Consider the following 23,495-nt stretch of genomic DNA (forward strand, 5'->3'; position numbering starts at 1 on the left):
AAAAGCTGGACTCGTGTAGTTATTAAGTGATTAATTACTACATTGGGTGAGAGGCAGTCACAACAACAGACAGAGAGATGTAAAAGTTAGAGATGGTTCTCCAGAGAATTCCAAAACAGTAGCAATAAAACTTAGCAACTAATTGAGTGTGATACATAGATGGGACCCCTCACTCCTGGTACTTGTGGCAGAAAACGACCCATCAATAGTGTCTACACTGCCCTGGCTGGCATAGCTCAGTGGATTGAGCACAGGCTGTGAACCAAAGTGTCGCAGGTTCGATTCCCAGTCAGGGCACATGCCTGGGTTGCAAGCCACAGCCCCCAGCAACCGCACACTGATGTTTCTCTCTCTCTCTCTCTTTCTCCCTCCCTTCCCTCTCTAAAAAACAAATAAATAAAATCTTTAAAAAAAAAAAGTGTCCATGCCCTTGTCCCTAGAACCTGTAAATGTTACTTTACATGACAAAAGGGAATTAAGTTTCCAGTTGGAATTGGATAGCTAATATTGAGGTGAGAAGGTGAGCCTGGATGATCTGGGTAGACACAATGTAATCACAAGGGTGCTTACAAGTAGAAGAGGGAGGCAGATGAGAGATGGCAGCACCAGGACTTAACTTGCTGTTGATGGATCTGAAGATGGAGGAAGAGGCCAAGAGCCAAGAATTGTGGGAACCTCTAGGATCTGGAAAAGACAAGAAAGCAGATTCTTCCCTGGAGCCTCCAGAAAGAATGAAGCCCAACAGATACCTTGATTTTAGCCCCTGACACCTATTTAGGATTTCTGATCCATAAAACTGTAAGACAGTAAATGTGTGTGGCGTTAAGCCACTAAGGTTGTGCTAATTTGCCACAGCAGCCATGGGAAACTAACACGGCACCTTCTTCCCCACTGCCCTGCCTTCCCCAAAACCCAGCCCCAAACCATGAGCCTTATCCATCAGCAAGCTGGTTCGAGAGGAAGTCCATACTCACATTTTCACCAAAAAACTTTGTTATCCAAGTGGAGCTAACAGAACTCTGTGTAGTCAGTAAGTGAGCACAGTGAGGCTTTAAAGGGCTCTGCTGACAAGTTGAGAACACTAATTGTCAATTTATAGAAAATAAACTCTAATGTCAAACAGCCAACTTTCTAATGAATATTTGGAATACCTCATATTGGTAAAATGAATATTGCCCATGATCTGTGCTGGTGGTTAACTGAGAGCCATCAGTTGCAGACTCCAGGCATCCCAGAAACCAAACTATTATTCATTTTCAAAAGTTTGAAATCCTGGCTTGTGATCTTGTCCAGAAAATCAATGTTTTAGCAGAGGCCTGCATGCTGCATAAACCTAGGTCAATACAGAACATTTTCTCAAAAAAGAGCTCAGGAAATGCATCTCTCGGCACCTTATTGAGATTCCCAATCAACTGGGAATTGGGAAGTCACATTGCTCAAAAAACACATCTGTAGATGTTTTGCAAAGAGCACATTGAACCACTCCTGGAAGCTCTCGCTCAGAATCATGTAAGCTGGAGTGTAATTCTAGACTCACTTAATCAGACAACAGGGGTGGCTATAATAAGGCACATGTGATATACTGATGACACTGGGTGTCCAAATCAAATCACAAAATAGATATTAAGAAACATTTTATTGTTTCTTCTTATAAGTAATGTGAAATTATGTCTCAGTTTTCCTCAGCTAGTCTCAGCTTCATCTGCTGCCTCTTCTCAATTATTAATAATTTCTCTTTTTACTCTCAGAACTGTGCCAGTTTGATGACAAACTATACGGTCACCATACATATAAAAGTCTCAATCATAGTTTTCTTATACATTTTGTTACGTCAGACTACAGTTCCTTGTGGTTTCTCCTAGGTCCAGTGAGACTCTGCATATTTGACTTGACTCCATGGGGAGAAGAACAGGACGGAAAGGAAGAGGGCTTTAACTGAGAAGTGGATGATTTCATAGGTGATTATAAGTAGATAATTACAAATTACACCCATACACACTAGCAGCACAATGCAACTAAGTGGCAAAGCTATGCCTGGCTCTATCTGTGTGTGTATAATAAACTCATTCCCCAGTTCTCATATTTACAAACCCCTGGCATAAGCCATGTATTTTTTCATCAATGGCTTGGAGATAGAAGAAATTCTTGCTCACTATTGGTAAGAAATTTAAGCATATTTTCCCAGAAAAATATTGTTATCTAAGCCAGTAGACCTACATGGGCTCAATAACACAAATATATGTGTTAAAAATTGTATAATATATAATTATATAGCAATATTATATAGCTCATATGTACACACACATACAGGGTCTGGCACAAATAATGCCCTTTTTTATTATAAAATATTTTATTACAATATCATAAGCATGTAATTCTGCAACATAACAATATCACAACTCAAGCGTACCATATGACACTGTAGGTGAGATGTTCAAATTAAAACTATAAATTACTATACTCATATTATCACCCTACCAACCACACTTGAGCAGGCATTACTTCTGCCAGAAGTAATTATTTCATCCATTAAAAAAATGAAGTACAGACACATGCTATACCATGAATGAACCTGGAAAACATTATGCTGGATGAAAGAAAGCAGTCACAAAAGTTCAGATATTATGTGATTCCATTTATATGAAATGTCTAGAATAGGCAACTCTGTAGAGACAAAAAGTAGATTATTGGCTCCCAGGGGCTGTGAGGTAGGAAGAAATAAGTGACTGCCAATAGGTACAGTTTTTTTTTTGAGGGAGTGATGAAAATGTTCTGGAATTTTATAGTGGTGACATGGCATAACTCAGAATATACTAAACCACTGAAATGTGTCCTTTAAAAGAGTGAACTTTATGATTTGTAAATTATATCTTATTTTCAATAGAAAAATAAGAATAGTAGCACCTCTATCTAAAGGTTGCTATGAGGATTGAAAACAAGGAAAGACACATAAAACAATTAGCACAATGCCAGACCTGATGATGATGGTGGTGGTGGTTGTGGTGTCGTCTTCAGGAATGTCTTATGCTGACAGGTTTAAGGCCTAAATTCAAACCCAAAAGTGACCCATCTGCACGCTGCTTCATTTTCTCCCATTCTCCTTCTCCCACACTCCTACTCCACTGTTCCCAGACTTTCTGAAACTGGCACTGGGCCCAAACTCTGCTATTCAATTCACTCCAAATACTTGTATCTGACTGAGTAATCTCCTTCAGTCTCTTTCCTGCTTGGCTGGCAAAGCTCAGATGTGTCAAAACTGTCCCAATTAGCTGAGTCCTCTGACATTGCACTAGCACAGAGACTGGATCAATAACAACCCACACAGCAGAACAGAATCCCCAGTTGATCAGGTGAGCAGAAGGGATAATTTTGGAAATTGGATGGCTATGTCAACATTTTAATGAAATAATAACAGAATTTCTTGATTTGCACCCATTTGCGATATTACTGCCCAACAGACAAGCTTCTCAGAGAAGGTGATTTGTCAGTCAGCCACCCCATTGAGAGCAGGGAAGAAACAAATCACCATGCTACACACATCATAAAAATGGAAATCAAAGAGGCTGTTCATTAAGGCAGATTAGTTTTAAGTTTGAAATGGCTCTGCTCTGCCAAGATTAATAACACACACAAGAAATTCTCAGTGGGCCATGGGTCCTTGGCAATATAGAGTCCTTATTACCTTGCTGACTAATGAGCCTTCCAGCTCCAGAAGAACAACTTCGGATGGCCCATGCTCCCTGCAGATGGACAACAGAGCAGAGCTGCCTGAAACAGGCATCCCCAACTCTCTTCCCCACCCCTCAGTTGCTTTGTCCTCATCAAAACTAAAGAATGATTTTGTATTCAGAGTGTCCTCAGCTTTCAACAAAGCACTGAGTGATCAAAAGAGTTCATGGCTAAAGGCAGCCTATTGTGCTGTCCTTCAGTATCAGAATAAAAATCTATTTTAAAGACAGCCTTTCATTCCATAATCAAATTAGAGTCAGTGTGATATGGAGCCAAACCCAGGAGTACAGGCAGCTCTGGGCAGGCACTGCTGTGTTTGCAGCAGCCTGCCTCTTCTATTCCACTTTCCTCTGGTCTTTCTTTCTCACTTTTTCTTCTTCTTTTTCTTTTTTCTCCTTCCCACCTGCCCTTTTACTCCCTCCCCTCCTCATATTTGGTCATAATCCCTTCCTGAATACATCACTCTGCTTTTTCTCTTAGAATTTGCATAATAAAAATACAAACATTGCACAAAACAACATGTGTGCCTTTAATGACCCCAACTACATCAACAAAGGCAGTCATTTGTGGATATTCTTTAAATAGTAAACCCTAAACCTATGACCTCCACATTTTTTAGATCCTCTCCCAAAGATATGTTTATTAATTTTAGAAACAGAGGAAAGTGGGGTGTAGAGAGAAACATGGATGTGAGAGAGAAACATTTGTTGGTTGGCTCCCACATGTTCCCCAATGGGGCGAAGAACCCACAACCTAGGTACATGCCCTGACCAGGGAGATAGAACCCATAAACTTTTGGTGACAGAACAATACTTCAAACACTTTTAATGTGCCACCATATAAGTAAATGATTTTTAAATGTACTCATAACTTGTATATATGTGTATGTATATACACACACACACACACACACACATATATATATTTATAAACTATGTACCTGTGCCACTACTATGTACTATATAAAATACTGGATAAAACATTCACAAATTTAAAGGATAAAATTAAAATAGGGGTCAGCAAGCTTTTTCTTAAAGCACCAAATAGTAAATATTTTAGACTTTGCAGGCCATGTGGTCTTAAGCAGACAACTACTCAGCTCTGCCCTTGTCTCATGAGAGCATCCACAGACAACATGTAGACAAAAGGACATGGCTGTATTCCAATAAAAATTTATTTACAAAGACAACTGGTGAACTGGATTAAGTCATGGGCCATGGTTTACCAATCCTTGAATTCAAACATAAGAATTAGTATAAGTCCTAAAGATTTCCCATACCACCTTGGAGGCCACTGCCTAAGAATATAAAGAAGAATATGACTAGACTTTCCAAAATCAACAACTCTTGATTGTTACTACAAAATATAATTTTCTCTGTTATTTCTATATCCAGAGACAAAGAGTTTAAAACATATCCAGGTTTAAACACAAATGCTAAGCTCTGGGCTTGAACTCACTTCCAGGTATATAAAGTTACATGTCTCACAAGTTCTGTGATTCAAATTCATGCTTCAACAAAATGTCAAATCATGTGGTACCTTGGAACTTTGGGGGTTTTAGGAACTAATCAGAGACATAAATGTTAAATTAGAAAATCCCAAGGGACTATTGAATAATCAAAAATAAAACCCCAAGTAAAATTCTAAGATGTGTGTGTATTAAGTTGCATAAACAAATCTTGTCACCTGCCACCTTGATTTTTAAAAATGTTATTGTGCTGAACCCAATATATCTCCTTATAAACAGGGATCTGAAAATTTTTGACTAACTATTATTGAGATACCTGTATTAAACCCAGTTGAAATAGGAAAAAAGGCTGAAAAAATGTAACAGTTTTTGAGTATCAGGCCAGAATCACTGATGACTTTTTTATCTTGCTTCACTGGCATAGATAAATTTAACACTGCACTGGCATGTATAGAATGCCAGCACAATCAACCTTCTCAATGCAGATGCTCCCTCCATGATGCTCTGCTAATAACTTCACCAAACAAATGGAAGAGTTACTTTAATCACTTTAGTCAAATTAAATGTGTCAAGGAAAAGAACTGTAAAGACAGGCAGCACTAATTCCAAAACATGCCTTCAGTCCCTGTGATTTTGAGTGAGGCAGAGAAGAGATTGCATGACCAACAAAAAGATGCAAGCAATTAGGAGACCTGAGCTCTAATGCAATTCAAATGCAAACAATTTTGATGTTCTGACCTCAGTTTTTGTATTAATTTTATAATAATACATGACTTACAAATCTATTGAGAGACTAAAATAAAATATGCATGTGAAAGTGTTTCATAGAGTGCCTGGAACATAAGAGGTGCTCAATAAATATCTTTCTCCTTTCTCTATTATATACCTCAATATTATCATCTGTAAGAAAAGAAAGCTATCAAATTTATATGAATACTATGAAGATTTAAGAAATAATTAAAGAAAAATGCCTTGTGAAATAAAAAATTCTCAGTTCATGGAATACATGGGTACAATTAAAATTAACCTAAAGTAACTTGATATATAGCAGTCTCCTAATACTCCACATAGGACATCTTTTGGCCACCTAAAGAAAAAGATTGTCTACATCTCCACTACAAAAGAATTAGTGCCAAGATGATGCTAAAAATTCATCCTCTAAACAGGTGCTTTCCATGCTATCAACAAAAGCTTTTCCGTTTGCTATTTCAGACACTATACAAGAAAAACATTTTTTGCCCCAGAGACAACTTTTCTGTAAGTATATCAACACCAGTCCTGACACACCCAACCAAAACTAAAGGTGATTAAAAAGAAACAAAGGAAAACTTTTACTGGTGTGGCTCTGTAGGCTGGGAGTCATCTGTTGGGAACAACAAAATTAAGAACTAAATGTGACCTTAGTAAACAGGAACCACATTGTAGCTAAAAGGAACTAACAAGGGAGACAGAGTGCAGGATGTAGTTAAGCAAACGTCCTGTGTTGTGCAGATGTTCTCCCCTGTGTATGCTAGATAAGCAATGCTTTGTTTAGTTTTAGAAATTTGAATTTTACCCTGTTCCCACTCACGGTCTCTGTAAGCAAATAGCTAACTGCCACATCAGCTTCTGTGAAACGCTTGCTTGCTCGCGCCAAAACCCTTATATAAGAACTTAGCTGTAAGTGCTCGGCGTGACTCTCGTCTGCAGCCCTTGTGGGTACCGTGTCTCCGGACACTTTGAGAGTTCACCCCTGCACAGGTTAAACTTGGCCAATAAAGCAACATCTTTGATACCCTGAAAGTCTCTGATATTTGTTCTCGTGTTTGCTGGATGTAACATCATCCTGCAAAGCAAAAGTTCACTGATTCATTTCTCAGTCAGGGCACATCCATGGGTTGTAGGTTTGGTCCCTGATCAGGGCATGTATGAGAGCAACCAAGTGATCTTTCTCTCCTTCTCTTTCTTCCTCCCCTCCCCTCTCTGTAAAATTAAATGAATAAAATCTTTTAAAAATAAAATAAAAAGGAAAGAAGCAATTCCTTCTTTTTCTTCTCCAGTATCCCAAGATATCACACAGTCCTCCAAAGAATTTCCATGTTTTACCTGGGAGTTGCTCTAGATGGTCACCCATGTAAGTGTGACTTGAGGCAAGACAACCTGTCTGTTCAAAACTGATTATCATGTGTGATCTAAAATCTCATTACCAACTATTTTAGTAATGGATAAATTTACCAAATATTTCTGTTGTTCACTTTTCAAGGTACATATTAGCATTCTACTTTCTACTCCCTCTTCTTTGTGGCTAGGTGTGGCCATGTGACCAGTTCTGGCCAATGAGTGGCCACTGAATGTCTCACATGTGCCCTGGCTGGTGTGGCTCAGTGGATTGAGTGCTGGCCTGCAGACTGAAAGGTTGACAGTTTGGTTCCCAGTCAGAGTACCTGCCTGGGTTGTGTGGTCCACGTCCCCAGTTGAGGGCATGCAAGAAGCAACCAACTGATGTTTCTCTTGCACATCAATGTTTCTCTTCCTCTTTGTCTCCCTCCTTTCTCTTCTCTCTAACCATAAATAAAATATTTTTTAAAAAGAAAGTCTCACATGCATCCCCAGCTGGGGAACAGAAATGGGAAACCTTCAGCAATTTTTCTCCACTAATATGGTGACTTGCAATATTCAATATGATGGATGCTCTCTCCACCCAGGATGAAGATATATAACCAGAGTTCATAACTGCTTCATCGTAGACATGTGGCATGAACATAAAATAAACCTCTCTTGTTTTAAGTCACTAAGACTCTGAGATCATTTGTTAATGGAGTATAATGTAGCCTATCCTGACAGTTACACCAGCAAAACTAGTGATTGAGTTTCCCTCAAATGCAGATTTGAACACAACTGTTAGCAGTAATTAGTATACAATCAGTTAATAAATTAACCATAGAAAAGAGCACATTTTTGAAGAATTGAAACATATGTAAACATAAATAATTAACACTAAGTATTTCAAAACACAGCACAGTCCCAAGCAGGCAGACTAGAGTTAGACAGTATTAGAAATTCTTCAGAGCATACAATTGCCTGAGAGCTATAATATATCTATAGTTAATGATTAATATATTCATAATTGCAAATATCTAATGAGATCTTAGTAAATATTAAGCATTGTGCTAAGTACTTTACATCAAATATGTTTTCTCATTTAATCCTTATAATAACCTTCCAAGGTAAAAAGTTATCTCAATTTTACATGGACAATGAAGAAAGCAATAAAAACATAAGCCACTTGCAGCTTACTTACAGGTCTGTCTAAAGCCAAACTAATCTCTCAACAGAAATGATAATAGATATAAAGAGATAGATAATAGATAAATCTATCATTGTTTATAAGAAACAACGGGAAAAAATACCAAAATATATTATCTCTAGAGGATGAGATTGGTAGAGTTTTGTTTATTGTATTTGCTGTGTTTTCAAGTCCTCTGCATAAGCCTACACTTGTAATGTTTATAATCAGAAAAAAAATAATAAATTTTATAACATATAGAAATTATTTGCTCTTGGTAGCACCTCCAAAACTACTGCTAGCTCTTATAATAGGGGCAAACAAGATGAACATTTATGTGTTGACAAATTTATGTTCATTATTTCATTTAAGCTCACAACAGTCCTATGATATAGAGATCGAACTTTTTAACTGAAAGGGAACACTGAGATTTATGGAGGTTTAACAAATAGACCCACAATCCTATGACTAGAAAGTGGCAGAATTTTAAATGCAGATCTGTCTAACTTCTACAACCTGGACACTTTCTTCTATCTCTCAAATAGTAGAAATAGTTAAATAATTAATTATTAAAGTGATATTTACCTTCCAAGTCTCAGATGTGATTGGTAAAGGAAACATGGGTTCTGAGGACTGTGACCATGCTGGAAATGAAAGTTCTCTGTCTTTAAAGTCAAGGCCTAGATACAGGACTCCAACCCCTAGATACAGGTCTTCTTTCCATGAAGCACAAGAAAGCTTCAGAACTTGAAGAAATGTGGGAGCTGAGCTCAGTCATCAAGTAATGAGCCTTAACAAGGAAATGAGGTCACTGCCTATAGGAGCAGAGAAGACCAAGATACAGCAGTCACTGCTCCAGAACACAGGTTCCCCAGCAGCCCACCTGGCTTTCCATTGCTCTTCCAAAGATTTTGGAGGGAAAGCATTGTGTCTTTTTACTATGGAGCCACACTGGGGCTCAGAGTGAAGCAGTTTCTGGCTGGAATTCCCATTAGATGGCTGCAGAACCAGCTCTGTGGATTTGAGACAGATACTTAAGAGGCCAAAGTGGAGTTTCATTCTACTTATCCTTCTGTGAAGAGAAACTCCACAATTTACAGTTTACACTGTTAACCTTTTCCAGTTATCTCACAAATGCCAGTATTGGACTAATCAAGGCTTCAGGGAGCCTGAGGGGGAACCAGAGAACAGTGGATCCTTAAACAATATGGTTTGAAGTGCGTGGTTCACTTATACCCTCCTTTTATTTTTTTCATTTTTTTATTGTTGTTCAAGTACAGTTGTCTGCATTTCTCCCATCACTCCCCCCTACCCCAGCCATCCCCATCCTCCTCCCCTGATTTCACCCTCTCCTTGTTTTTGTCCATGTGTTCTTTATAGCTCTTCTTGAAATCCCTTCCCCTTCCTCCCCTCATCATCCCCTCCCACCTCCCCTCTGGTTACTGTCAGATTGTTCTTAATTTCAATATCTTTGTATACCCTCCTTTTAAAATAAATAAGTAAATAAACAAACAAAAAACAAACAAATAAAGCTAGTCTCTTATAGCTGCAGGTTTTGGGAATCTACCAACTGTGCTCGAAAACCCTTTTGCATTCCCAACCATAGTTTCCCAACCACAGATCAAAAGTACTGTTTTCAATCTGCAGTTTGTTGAATCCCCTTGTGTAAAGGACCAACTAAAGTCAAAATTTATAGGTGGATTCTCAACTATGTAGGGGTATGTTTCCCCTAAATGACATCCTACACCCTCCCTGTTACTCAAGGGCCAGTGGTACTTTTGATGAGCCATCTTTGACACCTGTGACTTTAAAATACTGAGCCTTTTTGAAACATTCTAAAAACCCATGTAATCAGCATGTCACTTATTCCAATAGCACACCAATAACTTCTCATCATTCCCAAAACCACTATATGACCATGAACAAACTGAAAAAGAAAACAATTTATGGCAGCTGTAGGAATAAGATGAGGGGTCCACTGGCAGATCAAAAATGTTTGCAGCCTTCCAGAAGTGGAAAAAGGGATGGGATTATACCTGTTGATAAATAGATGAAAGAAGCCACATCCCAGAATATGCTGAAGAGAAAATCCGTGGCAGTGAGAGTTAATCTTCCCTTTGGTTCTATAGTGTTTCCATGACTTGGAATATTAGATTACCATTGTTGTTATAACAAATTACCATAAGTCCAGTGTTTTAACAACATCAGTTTATTATGTTTTAGTTTTTGAGTTCAAATGGATCTTATGGGGCTAAAGTCAAAGAATGTGTTCCTTCTGGAGGCTCTAGGAAAAAATTGGTTTCCATGCCTTTGCTAGCTTCTGGAGGCTATCCACAGTCCTTAGCTTATGGCCACATCAGTCCTAACAAGTCTCCTGTTGTTGCATTTCCTTCTCTGACTCTGACCTCACTGCCTACCTCTTATAAGAAACTTTATGATTATATTGGGACCATCTGGATAATATCTCCATCTCAAGATCCTTAACTTAATCATAGTACCAAGTCCCTCTCAGTAAGTAAAATAGCATATTCACAAATTTTAAGATGTGGACTCCTTTTGGGGCTATTATTCTGCCCACTACAGTTGGTGAGGAAATACAGAAAGTGAAATGAGAAACAAGAGAAGATATAAGGCCTTTGATGTAAGACAGTTCAAAGCAGCTACAGAGGCTAGCTCTACATACTGCATTCATAACAGTTGACAATAGGAATGTTTACCCCTGAACAAAACTGGATAAACACTGTCCAACAAAACTGAGAAGTCTTTTGACAAGGAAGGTTTTGTATCTTATACGAAAGAGGAAGCTCAAGATGAACACACAGAACAACTAATCCTGGACGAAAGAGAGAAGCGGGGTGGGAGAGAAGATTTAACACTCTTAATTAGTATTCTCACAAGATTTTAAATGTGTTACATTAATAAAACAAGAATAGTCTATGATACCCTGGCTGGCGAGCTCAGTGGATTGAGCATGGGCTGTGAACCAAAGCATTGTATGTTCGATTCCCAGTCAGGGCACATGCCTGGGTTGCAGGCCATGGCCCCCAGCAACCGCACATTGATGTTTCTCTCTCTCTCTCTCTCTCTCTCTTTCTCCCTCTCTTTCCTCTCTAAAAATAAATAAATAAAACCTTTTTTTAAAAAAAATAGTCTATGATGAAAATGGGAAAAATCAAAAAAGTTCCTTGGAAAATAAAGCAATGATATGAAAGATAAAAAATAAAATAGAAAGCCTAGAAAAAAAATTGAGGAAAACTTATAGAACAGAAAGTAAAAAAGACAAGAAACAAACATATGAATAAAATGGAAAATAAATCCAGAAGCTCAACATCCATCTAACAACAGTTTTAGAAAGAAATAAACAGAAAAAGTTAAAATCATAAATAATCAACAAAATAAAAGAAGAAAATTTCTTGAACTGAAGAGATCTAGATCTATAACTCTCCTTTTGAGAGGGTGAACTCAGTGCTAAGCAAAGTGAATAAAAATAGTCACTCTGAAACATAACCTCACAGAATTATAAAACACCATGATAAAAAAGAAAGACTCAAAATTCTCTCAAGAGATTAAAAAAAAAAAAGACCCCACCTACCAGGGAATGCAAATCAGTTCTCAGTGGCAACATTATGTAGAAGACAATGAGCCATGTTTTTGAAGCCCAGTGGAAAATTGTAATATTGAATCCACAATTTGAATATTAAACAAACTATCCCTTATTGACAAAGGAAAAATCAACATATTTTCTGACAAGTTTGCTCAGGAGATGCATTCAGGAAGTTGTAGCCTTCATATAAGGTACTGGAAGTATTGCCACCAATAAAGAGAAATGCAGAAAGGGGAAGACACTACAGCTAACTCACTCTATACCCATTCCCACCACCTTTTTTGTGCCTAGTACTACAGAGCCTATAAATTCAAAAACTGCCATTCCCTCTCTTTCTTGCACTAGACACCACATGTAGGGTGATGCCATACCCTAAGGCAGCTGAGGTCCAGCTTTTTTTTTTTTAAGATTTCATTTATTTTATTTTTTAGACAGAGGGGAAGGGAGGGAGAAAGAGAGGGTGAGAGACAACAATGTGTGGTGTTCTCTCATGCATCCCCTACTGGGGACCTGGCACACAACCCAGGGATGTGCCCTGACTGGGAATTGAACCAGTGACCCCTTGGTTCACAGGCTAGTGCTCTGCCCACTAAGCCCCACCAGCCAGAGTTGAGGTCCAGCTTCTGCTCCCTGCTCTTTAATGTCCTAGGTGCTAAGTGCCAACAGCAGAGCAAAAAGTTTCCATCAGAACTTCCCATCATGTTCTTGGGGGGTCCCTCCTGGCCAAATTATTCACTCCTGACTCAGTCACATCTTCTATGAAGGACATAGATATTCTGTAAACCACCTATTACCCTGGCATGAATCACTTTCTATTGAAATAAATTAGTGTGGATTCTATTATCTGTCTTTGGGGATTAGAGATAAGAATGAGAAGGGATACAACAATTGGTTATTGCTTTCTTTATAAAAGCTTCTGTATTATTTTATTTTATGTATATGTATTACTTCAAATAGAAATTTTAATTTTTTAATGTAGTAATGGGCAAAAGAAATACGGCCTTTTGTGTACTTCAAGGAATAGCAAATCTAAATAGCCCAGAAACATATGTACAGTTTTCTACTTCAGTAGTAACAAAAGAAATGCAAATTGAAGTTATGCTATACCCAGCAAACTGACATAAATTTAGAAGTACCACATCTATTGCAGGTTGAGATGTAAAGAAAATGTGCTTTCAAGTGGATGTGTAAAATGTTAGAGACTTTCGGGAAAGCAATCTGGCAACACCAACTAAAATATAGATTAAAATTTTAAACACATGTACTCTTCAATTCAACAAACCTGGTCTAAATAACATATTATTAAACAATAAAGGGGTCTGCAATGAGATCAAGAAAGAAATCAAAATGTGCTTTGACACAAATGAATATGAGGACACAACAATCCAAAATCTGTGGGATGATGGGAAAGCAATCACAAGGGGGAAATTCATAGCATTACAGGCCTATCTCAAAAAAAAAAAAGCTCAAATAAACGATCTAACTTTACACTTATGGGAACTTGAATATAAACAACAAACAAAGCCTTAAGTGAGTAGAAGGAAGAAAATAATAAAAATCATAGAAAAAATAAATAAAATAGAGTTTAAAAAAATGATACAAAAGATCAATGAATCCAAGAGCTGGTTCTTAAAAAGATAAACAAGATTGACAAAAATTTAACCAGACTTATTAAGAAAAAAAGAGAGAATACCCAAATAAATAAAATCAGAAATGAAAGAGAAGAAATAACAACTACATCAGAGAAATACAAAAGATTGTAAGAAAATATTATGAATAACAATCTGCCAACAAACTGGACAATGTGGACAACATGGATAAATTCCTAGAAACTTACAATCTTCCAAAACTAAATCGAGAAGAATCAAAGAATCTAAATAGATAGGGTATACCTAGTGAAATTGAAGCAGTAATCAAAAACTCCTGCACCAAAAGCCCTGGACCAAATGGCTTCAGGGGAATTTTACCAAATATTCCCAGGAGAACTAAAATTGCTCCTTCTTAAACAATTTCAAAAAATCCAAGAGGAAGGAAGGCCCCCAAGCTCATTTTATGAGGCCAGCATTACCCTAATTCCAAAATCAGATGAAGATGCTACAAAAAATGAAAATTAGGCCCATATCCCTGGTGAACATAGATGCTAAAATCCTCAACAAAATATTAGCAAACCAAATACAGCAATGCATCAAAACAATCATACACCATGATCAAGTGGAGTTTATTCCAAGAATGCAAGATTGGTGCAGCAGTCCCATTCACAATTGCTTCAAAAAGAATAAAATACCTAGGAATAAATCAAACCAAGAATGTGAAGGACCTGTACTCAGAAAATTATAAGATACTAAAGAAATAAACTGAAGATAGAAATAAGTAGAAGCACATACCATATTCATGGATAGGGAGAACTAACATCATTAAAGTGTCCATACTACCAAAATCAGTCTATAGATTCAATGAAATTCTTATCAAGATTCCAATGATATATTTCAAAGAACTAGAATAAATATTTCAAAAATTTATATAGAGCCACAAAAGGCCCTACATAGCAATAATTATCCTAAAAAACAAGAACAAAGTTGGAGGAATTATACTACACAATATCAAACTATATTGTTAAGCCATAGTAATCAAAATAGCACGGTACTGGCATAAAAACAGACACATAGATCAATGGAATTGAATAGAGAGCCCAAAAATAAACTCACACCTTTATAGTCAGTTAATATTCAATAGAGGAAGTAAGCATATGCAATGGGCTAAAGTCAATCTATTCAACAAATGATATTGGGAAAATTAGATATGTGCAGAAAAACAATACTAGACTACCTTCTGACAACACACACAAGAATAAATTCAAAATGGATCAAAGACTTAAATGTTAGACTTGAAACTATAAACATCCTTGAAGAAAACATAGGCAGCAAAATCTTGGACATAGCTCATAGTAGTATTTTATAAGATATAATTCCCCAGGCAAGGAAAACAAAAGAAAAATAAACAAATGGGACTACATCAAACTAAAAAGTTTTTACAGAGCAAAGGAAAACATCAACAAAATAAAAAGAAAACCCACACAATGGGAGAGCATAGTAGCTAATACATCTGATAAGGGGTTATTATCCAAAATCTACAAAGAACATAGAAAGCTCAACACCAGAAAAATCAAACAATTCAATTAAAAAATGGGTAAAGGACCTGAACAGACACTTCTCCAAAGAGGACATACAGATGTCCAACTGATTTATGAAGAAGGGCTCAATGTCGCCAATCATCAGAGAAATGAAAATTAAAACCACAATGAGATATCATCTTACACCTGTCAGAATGGCTATCATCAACAAATCAACAAACAACAAGTGCTGGCAAGTATGTGGACAAAGGGGAACCCTAGTACATTGTTGGTGGGAATGCAGACTGGTGTGGCCACTGTGGAAAGTAGTATGGAGTTACTGCAAAAATTAAAAATGGATTTGCCTTTTGACCCAGTGATCCCACTTCTGGGAATATATTCAAATGAACTGAAAACACTAATTCAAAAGAACATAAGCACCCAATGTTCATTGCAGCATTATTTACAATTGCCAAAATATGGAAACAGCCCAAGTGTCCATCAGCAAAATGGTAAAACAACTATGAGACATTTACACAATGGAATACTACTTGATCATTAAAAAGAAGAAATTTTATCCTTTGCAACCATATGGGTAGCCCTGGAGAATATTATGCTAAGTTATATAAGCCAGGTGGAGAAAGAAAGTTCTGTATGATTTAACTTATATTTGGAATCTAATCAAGAAAGTAAACTAACAAGCAAAATAGAGACAGACTCTACATGGAGAGCAGGATGACAGCTAAAATAGAGGAGGGTAGAGAGTGGAGGGATTAAGCTAAAAAGGAAAAATGGCTCGTGGACACGGACAACAGTGTGGTGATTGAAGAGGGAGGGGGATGTAAGGGGACTAACTGTAATGAAAAAATACCATAAAGTTTATTTTTTTAAGTGAAAGGAATTCCCAACTTCCGGCAAGATGGAGGAATAGGTAGATGCACCGTACCTCCTCGCACAACCAAGATTAGAACAACAACAATTTACAGCTAGAATAACACTCAGAACTGATAGAGGACTTGTCTGAATGGAAGTCTGGCAGCCAAGAAGTTGAAGTAGACCAGTACATCCAGACTGGTAGGAGAGGACCAGCCGGGCGGGCACGGGTTGGCAGCACGCAGCGGTCGGGGAAAACTTGGCGCAAAATCGGCGCGCAAGAACGCAGCCGTGGTCCCTGAGTACACAAGCTGCGGCTGGCGGACCCAGCGAGGCAGTGATTCTGGACCAGGGCAGAGCTTGCAGCCCAGGATCACAGAGAAGGGACTGAGATCCCAGGAGAACGGAACTACGGCCATTGTTTCCTCCCGTCCCCACTCCCATCCCCGCCCCAACATATAACGTCACAATCTAGCGACTGGGGTGCCCAGCCCCGGTGAACACCTAAGGCTCCGCCCCCCACTGTAACAAGAGCGACCAGCCCAGAAAAAAAAGGAAAAAAAAGGAGAGACAGGGAAAGATATGTTTCCAACAGAAGAAGAGATCAGTCCCCTAAGACTCATCCTTTTGAGCGACCAAGAAATAGCCAATCTATCAGATGCACAGTTCAAAACACTGGTGATCAGGAAGCTCACGGAATTGGTTGATTTTGGGTGCAAATTAGATGAAAAGATGCAGGTTACCATAAAACAGATGCAGGAAGATACACGGAGGAGAGCCAATAGTGAAGGGAAGGAAACTGGGTCTCAAAACAATACAGTGGACCAGAAGGAAGATAGAATCAACCAAGTAGGAAGCATGATGAAATAAGAATTCAAAAAACAAGGAGAAGCTTAAGAGCATCCAGGACATCTTTAAACATTCCAACATCCGAATTATAGGGGTACCAGAGGGGGGAAAAGCAACAAATTGAGCACATATTTGAACAAATAATAAAGGAGAACTTCCCCAATCTGGCAAAGGAAATAGTCTTCCAAGAAGTCCAGGAAGCTCAGAGAGCCCCAAAGAAGTCGGACCCAAGAAGAAACACACCAAGGCACATCATAATTACATTAGCCAAGGTAAAAACAAAGGAGAGAATCCTAGAAGCAGCAAGAGATAAGGGGACAGTAACCTACAAAGGAATTCCCATCAGACTGTCAGCTGATTTCTCCAAAGAGACCTTACAGGCAAGAAGGGGCTGGAAAGAAATATTCCAAGTCATGAAAGACAAGGACCTACATCCCAGATTGCTCTATCCAGCAAAGCTCTCATTTAGAATGGAAGGGCAGATAAAGTGCTTCTCAGATAAGGTCAAGTTAAAGGAATTCATCATCACCAAGCCCTTATTTTATGAAATGCTAAAGGGACTTATCTAAGAAAAGAAGATAAAGAAAAAACATGTATAGTAAAATGACAGCAAACTCACAATTATTAACAACCACACCTAAAGCAAAACCAAAAGAAACTAAGCAAACAACTAGAACAGGAACAGAACCACAGAAATGGAGGTCACATGGAGGGTTAGCAACACGGGGGTGGGAGGAGGAGAGAGGGGGAAAAGGTATAAAGAATAAGAAGCATAGAATGTAGGTTGAAAATAGATAGGGGGAGAGCAAGAATAGTACGGGAAATGTAGAAGCTAAAGAACTCATAAGTATGACACGTGGACATGAACTAAAGGGAGGGGGAATGTGGGTGGGAGAGGGGGTACAGGGCGGAGGGGAGAGAAGGGGGGAAATGGGACAACTGTAATAGCATAATCAATAAAATATATTAAAAAAAATGGAAGGAATTCCCAAAACATTTCAGCAGCATTTATCTTTAAACATATAAGATTTAAGCAAGTTTTAGTTTCTTCTACTTTTTTATTTTTCTTATCAGTTTAATTTTTACTCAGTTATGTTATATTTTATTTTTATCAATTCTGAAATTTTTTTCTTGTTGTTCAAGTACAGCTGAACCCAACCCATTTTCACCCAACCACGCGCCCCACCTCACCTATCCCCACTGCCCACCCTCAAACCTACCCCCTTTGGTTTTGTCCATGTGTCCTTCATACATGTTCTTTGATGGCCCTTTCCCTATTTCCCCTATTATTGCTCTAGCCCCTCCTCTCTGGTTACTGTCAGTTTTTTCTTTATTTTAATGTCTCTGGTTATATTTTGCTTGTTTGTTTGTCTTGTTCATTAAGTTCCACTTATAGGTGAGATCATATGGTATTTGTCTTTCAGTGCTTGGCTTATTTCACTTAGCATAATGCTTTCCAATTCCCTCCATGCTGTCACGAAGAGTAAAAGTCCTTCATTTGCTACAGCAACAAGAAAAATAAAGTACCTAGGAATAAACCAGACCAAGGAGGTAAAAGACCTATACTTAGAAAACTACACAACACTGAAGAAAGAAATTAAGGAAGACACAAATGGAAGCATGTACTGTGTTCATGCATTGGAAGAATTAACATCATCAGAATGGCCATAGTACCCAAAGCAATTTATAGATTCAATGTAATCCCTATTAAAATACCAATGACATATTTCACAGATATAGAACAAACATTTCAAAAATTTATATGGAACCATAAATGACCCCAAACAGCCACAGCAATTCTGAGAAAAAAGAACAAAGTAGGAGTGATCACAATACCTGATATCAAACTATATTACAAGCCCACTGTAATCAAGAGTATTGTACTGGCTTAAGAATAAACATATAGACCAATGGAACAGAATAGAGAGCCCAGAAACAAACCCAAGTTTCTACAATCAATTAATATTTGAAAAAGGGGGCAGATGCATAAAATGGAGTAAAAATAGCTTCTTCAGCAAATGGTGTTGGGAGATCTAGACAGCTATGTGCAAAAAAACAAAACTTGATCACCAACTTACACCATACACAAAAATATGTTATATTTTATAAACACAACAGTGCTATTTTTAAAATCAATTTACAGCTCTCTAAGTTCAAAGTTTAGAATATCAAATTAACTTCACTAGATTTAATAAAATCATAACTGACATTTATTGAGCATTTACAATATAACCAGTGCTATCCTAAGTACTTGTACATATATTAACTTACTTGTCTTCACAACAAACTTATTAGACTAATATAATTGTTATCCAAATTTTATAGTGAGGAAAGTAAAGCATATGAAGGTTATTTATTTTAGAAAACTAAACTGTTATATTTTAGAAAGGTTTTCAATGATTTAACAAACAAGAAAAAAGCAAAAAAGAAAAGTTTTTTATTCAACATCACTCACCCCATTATCTATGAGCCAATTAACCAATCTCTTTCCTAAGTCTTGTTTCTTTTAGCATGAAGATTTAGCTTTTTTTCTGTTCATAACTATGTGCCTTTTCCCTACTCTATTTTCTGCCACTGTTTAAAGCACAGCTATGGTGAAGGCTTTCTACTTGTATAGGTTATGTTTATTTACATGCACTAGTATATGTGTGGTTATAAAAATCACCCTTTGCAAAATTTCCTTCATGCAGCAACACCTAGAAGGCAAAGGGAACATAATAAATTACTCTTAAGCTTTACTACTTAAAGTGTTATGATATCAGGGGGGAAAAGAAGGCTCAACAAACATAGCAACCCAGCACCCACCCATGAACTTCACATTTCAGAGCTCATAATGGAAGAGATGTAATTACTATGGTTAATTGCTTCCTAGTAAAATGTCATTGAGAATGAGAACTCATTAATACATCATTTCAATCACTGGAGATACCAGGTGCTCTTACTCAGAGTCTGTTCTGTGGTATCAGGCCTGACATCTTTCTCAGGGTCACTGACCTCTTCAAAGGAGAAAATATAAACATCAATTTGCATATTGTGATTTGGAATGCATTCTCTACAGTTTTTGTAAAAAATTATACAAATTATCCAGTCAAGTAAACTTCTGCATGATTCAGGGAGATCCGCATGAAATTTCTATCTAAAAGCCTAACCTTTATTCATTAAGCAGGTGTACTGAGTTTGATAAATATAAATGTAGACAAGTAAAAAATACTCTCTGACTTCATTATTAATGTTATTTAGAATTTTTTGAAACTGATGGTGCTGAAAGGAAAGCTGTTACATCAGGATCATCTCACAGGTCATGTTTTTACACCACAGAATTAAGTCAGACTTAGAGATTTAAATAGTTTAGTAAAAAGTCCTAAATGTATTCCACCAATTTTTAATATCATCTCTTCTGTTCTCATGTGCCCCATTCATATAATTCCCAAATCTCTAAACAATGGAGGTTGAAATGGGAATAAGAATAATAGTGATGAAAGTAATGAAGGATGGGAAGGAGGAGGAGGGAAGGGAGTGGGGAAGAAGAAATAGGAGCTGGGAGTGGTGTCGATAGTGGTGAAGATGATGCTGGTGGTGTGATGATGATAAAGGTAAGGGTGATAGAGAGATGATGGGTGTCTTTTTGCATTAGCCACAAGTGTGCACTTCTAGGTTCTTAACAAACATGGACACATTAAAAAGACAATCATTGGCACCAAAGAGAGAAGCTACCTTTCTACATTCGCTAGTTCTTCATTTTATTTTTTTGTTTAGTTGTTATTTTTAGTAACCAGTCTCCATATCACCTTCCATGAAAGATAATTCTAACATTTTGAAACTTGCAGAGGTTTGTTTTTTCTTTAGCTAAATATCAAATGTTTGTAGGAAGGGATTTTCTCTCTAGAAGCATGAAATTGTCTCTTGCACAGAAGAAAGACTGGGTAGCTTAGAAGAACACAAGCTTTGTCAGGAACAGACTACTATGAGCTAATAAACCAAACTATAATTTTCTATGAAGATTTTTCACATGAAGACAATAATATATTTATTGACCAAAAGCTAACAAAATTTTTCTCTATGCTAAAGAGTTTCTTCCTTAAAAGTATTTGTACTTTTGCACACAAATCAGTATTCATTAACAGGGAAAATTGGTCTTAAAATGTTAAGTGAAAAAAATGAGATTACAAAATAGAATGTACAGCATGATCATCAGAGATATGACATCAGTATACAGTTAACTCTGGGTTGTAGAATTGTAAATGATTTTGTGTTCTTGGGCTATTTTGTTTTTCTGTATTTTTATGTTTTTTGCAGTGAACATGTGATACTTCTGTGATTTAAAAAAACACATTTGTATGCTTATGCAAAAAAAAAGTATATTTTCTCTGGCTCTAGCTGGAATACTATTAATAAAACTATGAAAGGAATACTTATGTAGAGAAAGCAATGAAACCTGAAAATACAGTCATGACCTCTCTGCTAGGCTGAACTTAGAGCAGCAAAAGAACTCTCAGGAAAAAGAAATAACATGAAGTGTTGATGAGGAAACATTTGTAAGGGTCAGGGAAAGAGGTGTGAAGGAGACAGTGTTCATTTCAGCTCAACAAATACTTATTTATCACCTGCTCTGTGGCAAGCATTGAGCTCACAGCAAGAAAGAGAATAAGAACATACAGGGAACCAATAGTCCAACAGGAGAGAGAGAAATGGGAACATATGGCATCAATGTGGTGAGAGAGAAGAGTGATTTGTGGGAGTGGGCACTGGCTTCCATAAACTCCCAGAGAAGAAGCCTGGAAGGGGTGAGTGAGGGTAGTTTCTCAGAGACATAGATGTAAAGGGTGAGTGGAACTACAGGAGAGGAAGATGAGAGAATATATGGTCCAGGAAAAAAATAGAAATGCCACTGACAAACACACACAAGTGAACAGCAAGGTGTGTTTGAGGAGAACACACAGGGTGAGCGTGGGTGTGTAGATACAGCAAGAGTAATCAGCAAGGCAGCTGAGGCTGATGGGGTTGGGGAGGCCCACTCTGGGGTATCAGATTAGAAATGTTGGAATTTAAGTAGTGCAGACGAAAACCCATTCCTACATTTTAAGCAGGTTGATAGTTCTGAACCCTGTGATGAAAGAGGTTCCAGCAAAAGGGGAAAGGTCTGTGTTTGGTCTTGTCACAGATGATCAAGGGAGACACCCATGTTTTTACATGAGTTGGGACAAAGAGTGGATGATGTGTCTTGTTTAAGTTACCACACGGAGAGGGTGGTTCTTTTTCATAAGCCATTTCAGGAACACAAAATGGTGGGGGCATTTTTGACAATTATTATTTTCTAAAAGAAATCAGGCACGGACTGTATGAGTTTCCCTGGGCAGCCATTTCAGAATACCACAAACTGGGTGGCTTAAAACAACAGAAATATATTGTCTCACAATTCTAGATTCTACAAGCCTGAGAGGGCCATGCATTCTAAAGACCATAGGAAAGAATCTGTTCCATTCCTTCCTGTTAGCTTCTGTTGTGATAGGAGATCCTTGGAATTCCTTGGCTCCCAGCTACATCACTCTAATCTCTGCCTCCTGTGGTCACAGGGTGCCCTCCATGTAGGCCTCTGTCTTCACCTCTTCTTATAAGGACACCAGTCATCTTGGATTAAGACCCACCCTAATGATCTCATCTTACCTTGATTACATCAACAGATCCTATTTCCAAATAAGGCCAAGTTCATGAATACTGGAGGTTAAGTTTTCAACCTATCTTTTGGAGGGCCACAATCCAACCCATAACATAAACCCTTCAACTTCCCATTCTTTATCTCATGAATGATTATGGCTGCTTGTTCCCCCTAAAACTAGCTAACTATGGAGTGGGGGAATTTTTCTGTTTGGATAATTGACAGAGGCTTCTCTTCTTACAAAGCAACCCCAACTATAAATCACTCATTCTGCAATGTGCTTACCCCCCTACAAAACCTAAGGCAGAGCTTACTCCACCAAGACACTCTAATCTTCAGATCTGGGTGCTTTCCCTACTGCAAAAGGATGAATAAAACCAATATCCTTACTTGTACAGTGTTTGTCTTTGACAGTAAGGTATTGTGGTCAAATTTTCTCATGTGTTTTGACTAATAATCAACAGGGGGCCAAGGCAGAGAGGGCTGATAGTAGATGCTTGACAGCACATGCTATGTAGACATCATGATGCTCAGCCAAGATGCCTCTGCCGGACCCCTGCACTCATACCCTCCCTGTTGAGCACATCAGCTACTGACAGATCCCAGGCTGAGGCAAGTCTCTAGCTGGAAGCTGCCTCAGCTTATTCACTGTTTTTACTCTGTAGACTAGACATATGGGACAGGCTAATATATATGTGGTTTCTCACTTCTAACTATAGGTATTTTCTTTTCCTACCCTCCAGAGAATGCAAAAAGGGATCCAGGCCTGGTGTTGCCTTTCTTGTGTGCTTTTGTGTTACAGTGAGTAGTTGATAGGTACCCAGGAGATAACTCTTCCTTCCCCATCCTGCCTTTCATGTGCAAGACCTGTGGCTCATTAAAGTGATTAGGCTGAATGGTCCCAGAGCAATGGAGTGGGTTAGGCAGACCATATGAAAGCAG

At 37.9% G+C, this 23,495-nt stretch overlaps 1 pseudogene; it reads left to right on the forward strand.

Moving 5' to 3' along the window:
• Nucleotides 1-20,388: 20,388 nt before the first annotated feature.
• Nucleotides 20,389-23,495, forward strand: part of LOC114494887 — an 82,652-nt pseudogene continuing 79,545 nt past the window's right edge.

This window comes from Phyllostomus discolor, chromosome 4, assembly GCF_004126475.2.
Source record: "Phyllostomus discolor isolate MPI-MPIP mPhyDis1 chromosome 4, mPhyDis1.pri.v3, whole genome shotgun sequence".
NCBI classification, from domain to species: domain Eukaryota; kingdom Metazoa; phylum Chordata; class Mammalia; order Chiroptera; family Phyllostomidae; genus Phyllostomus; species Phyllostomus discolor.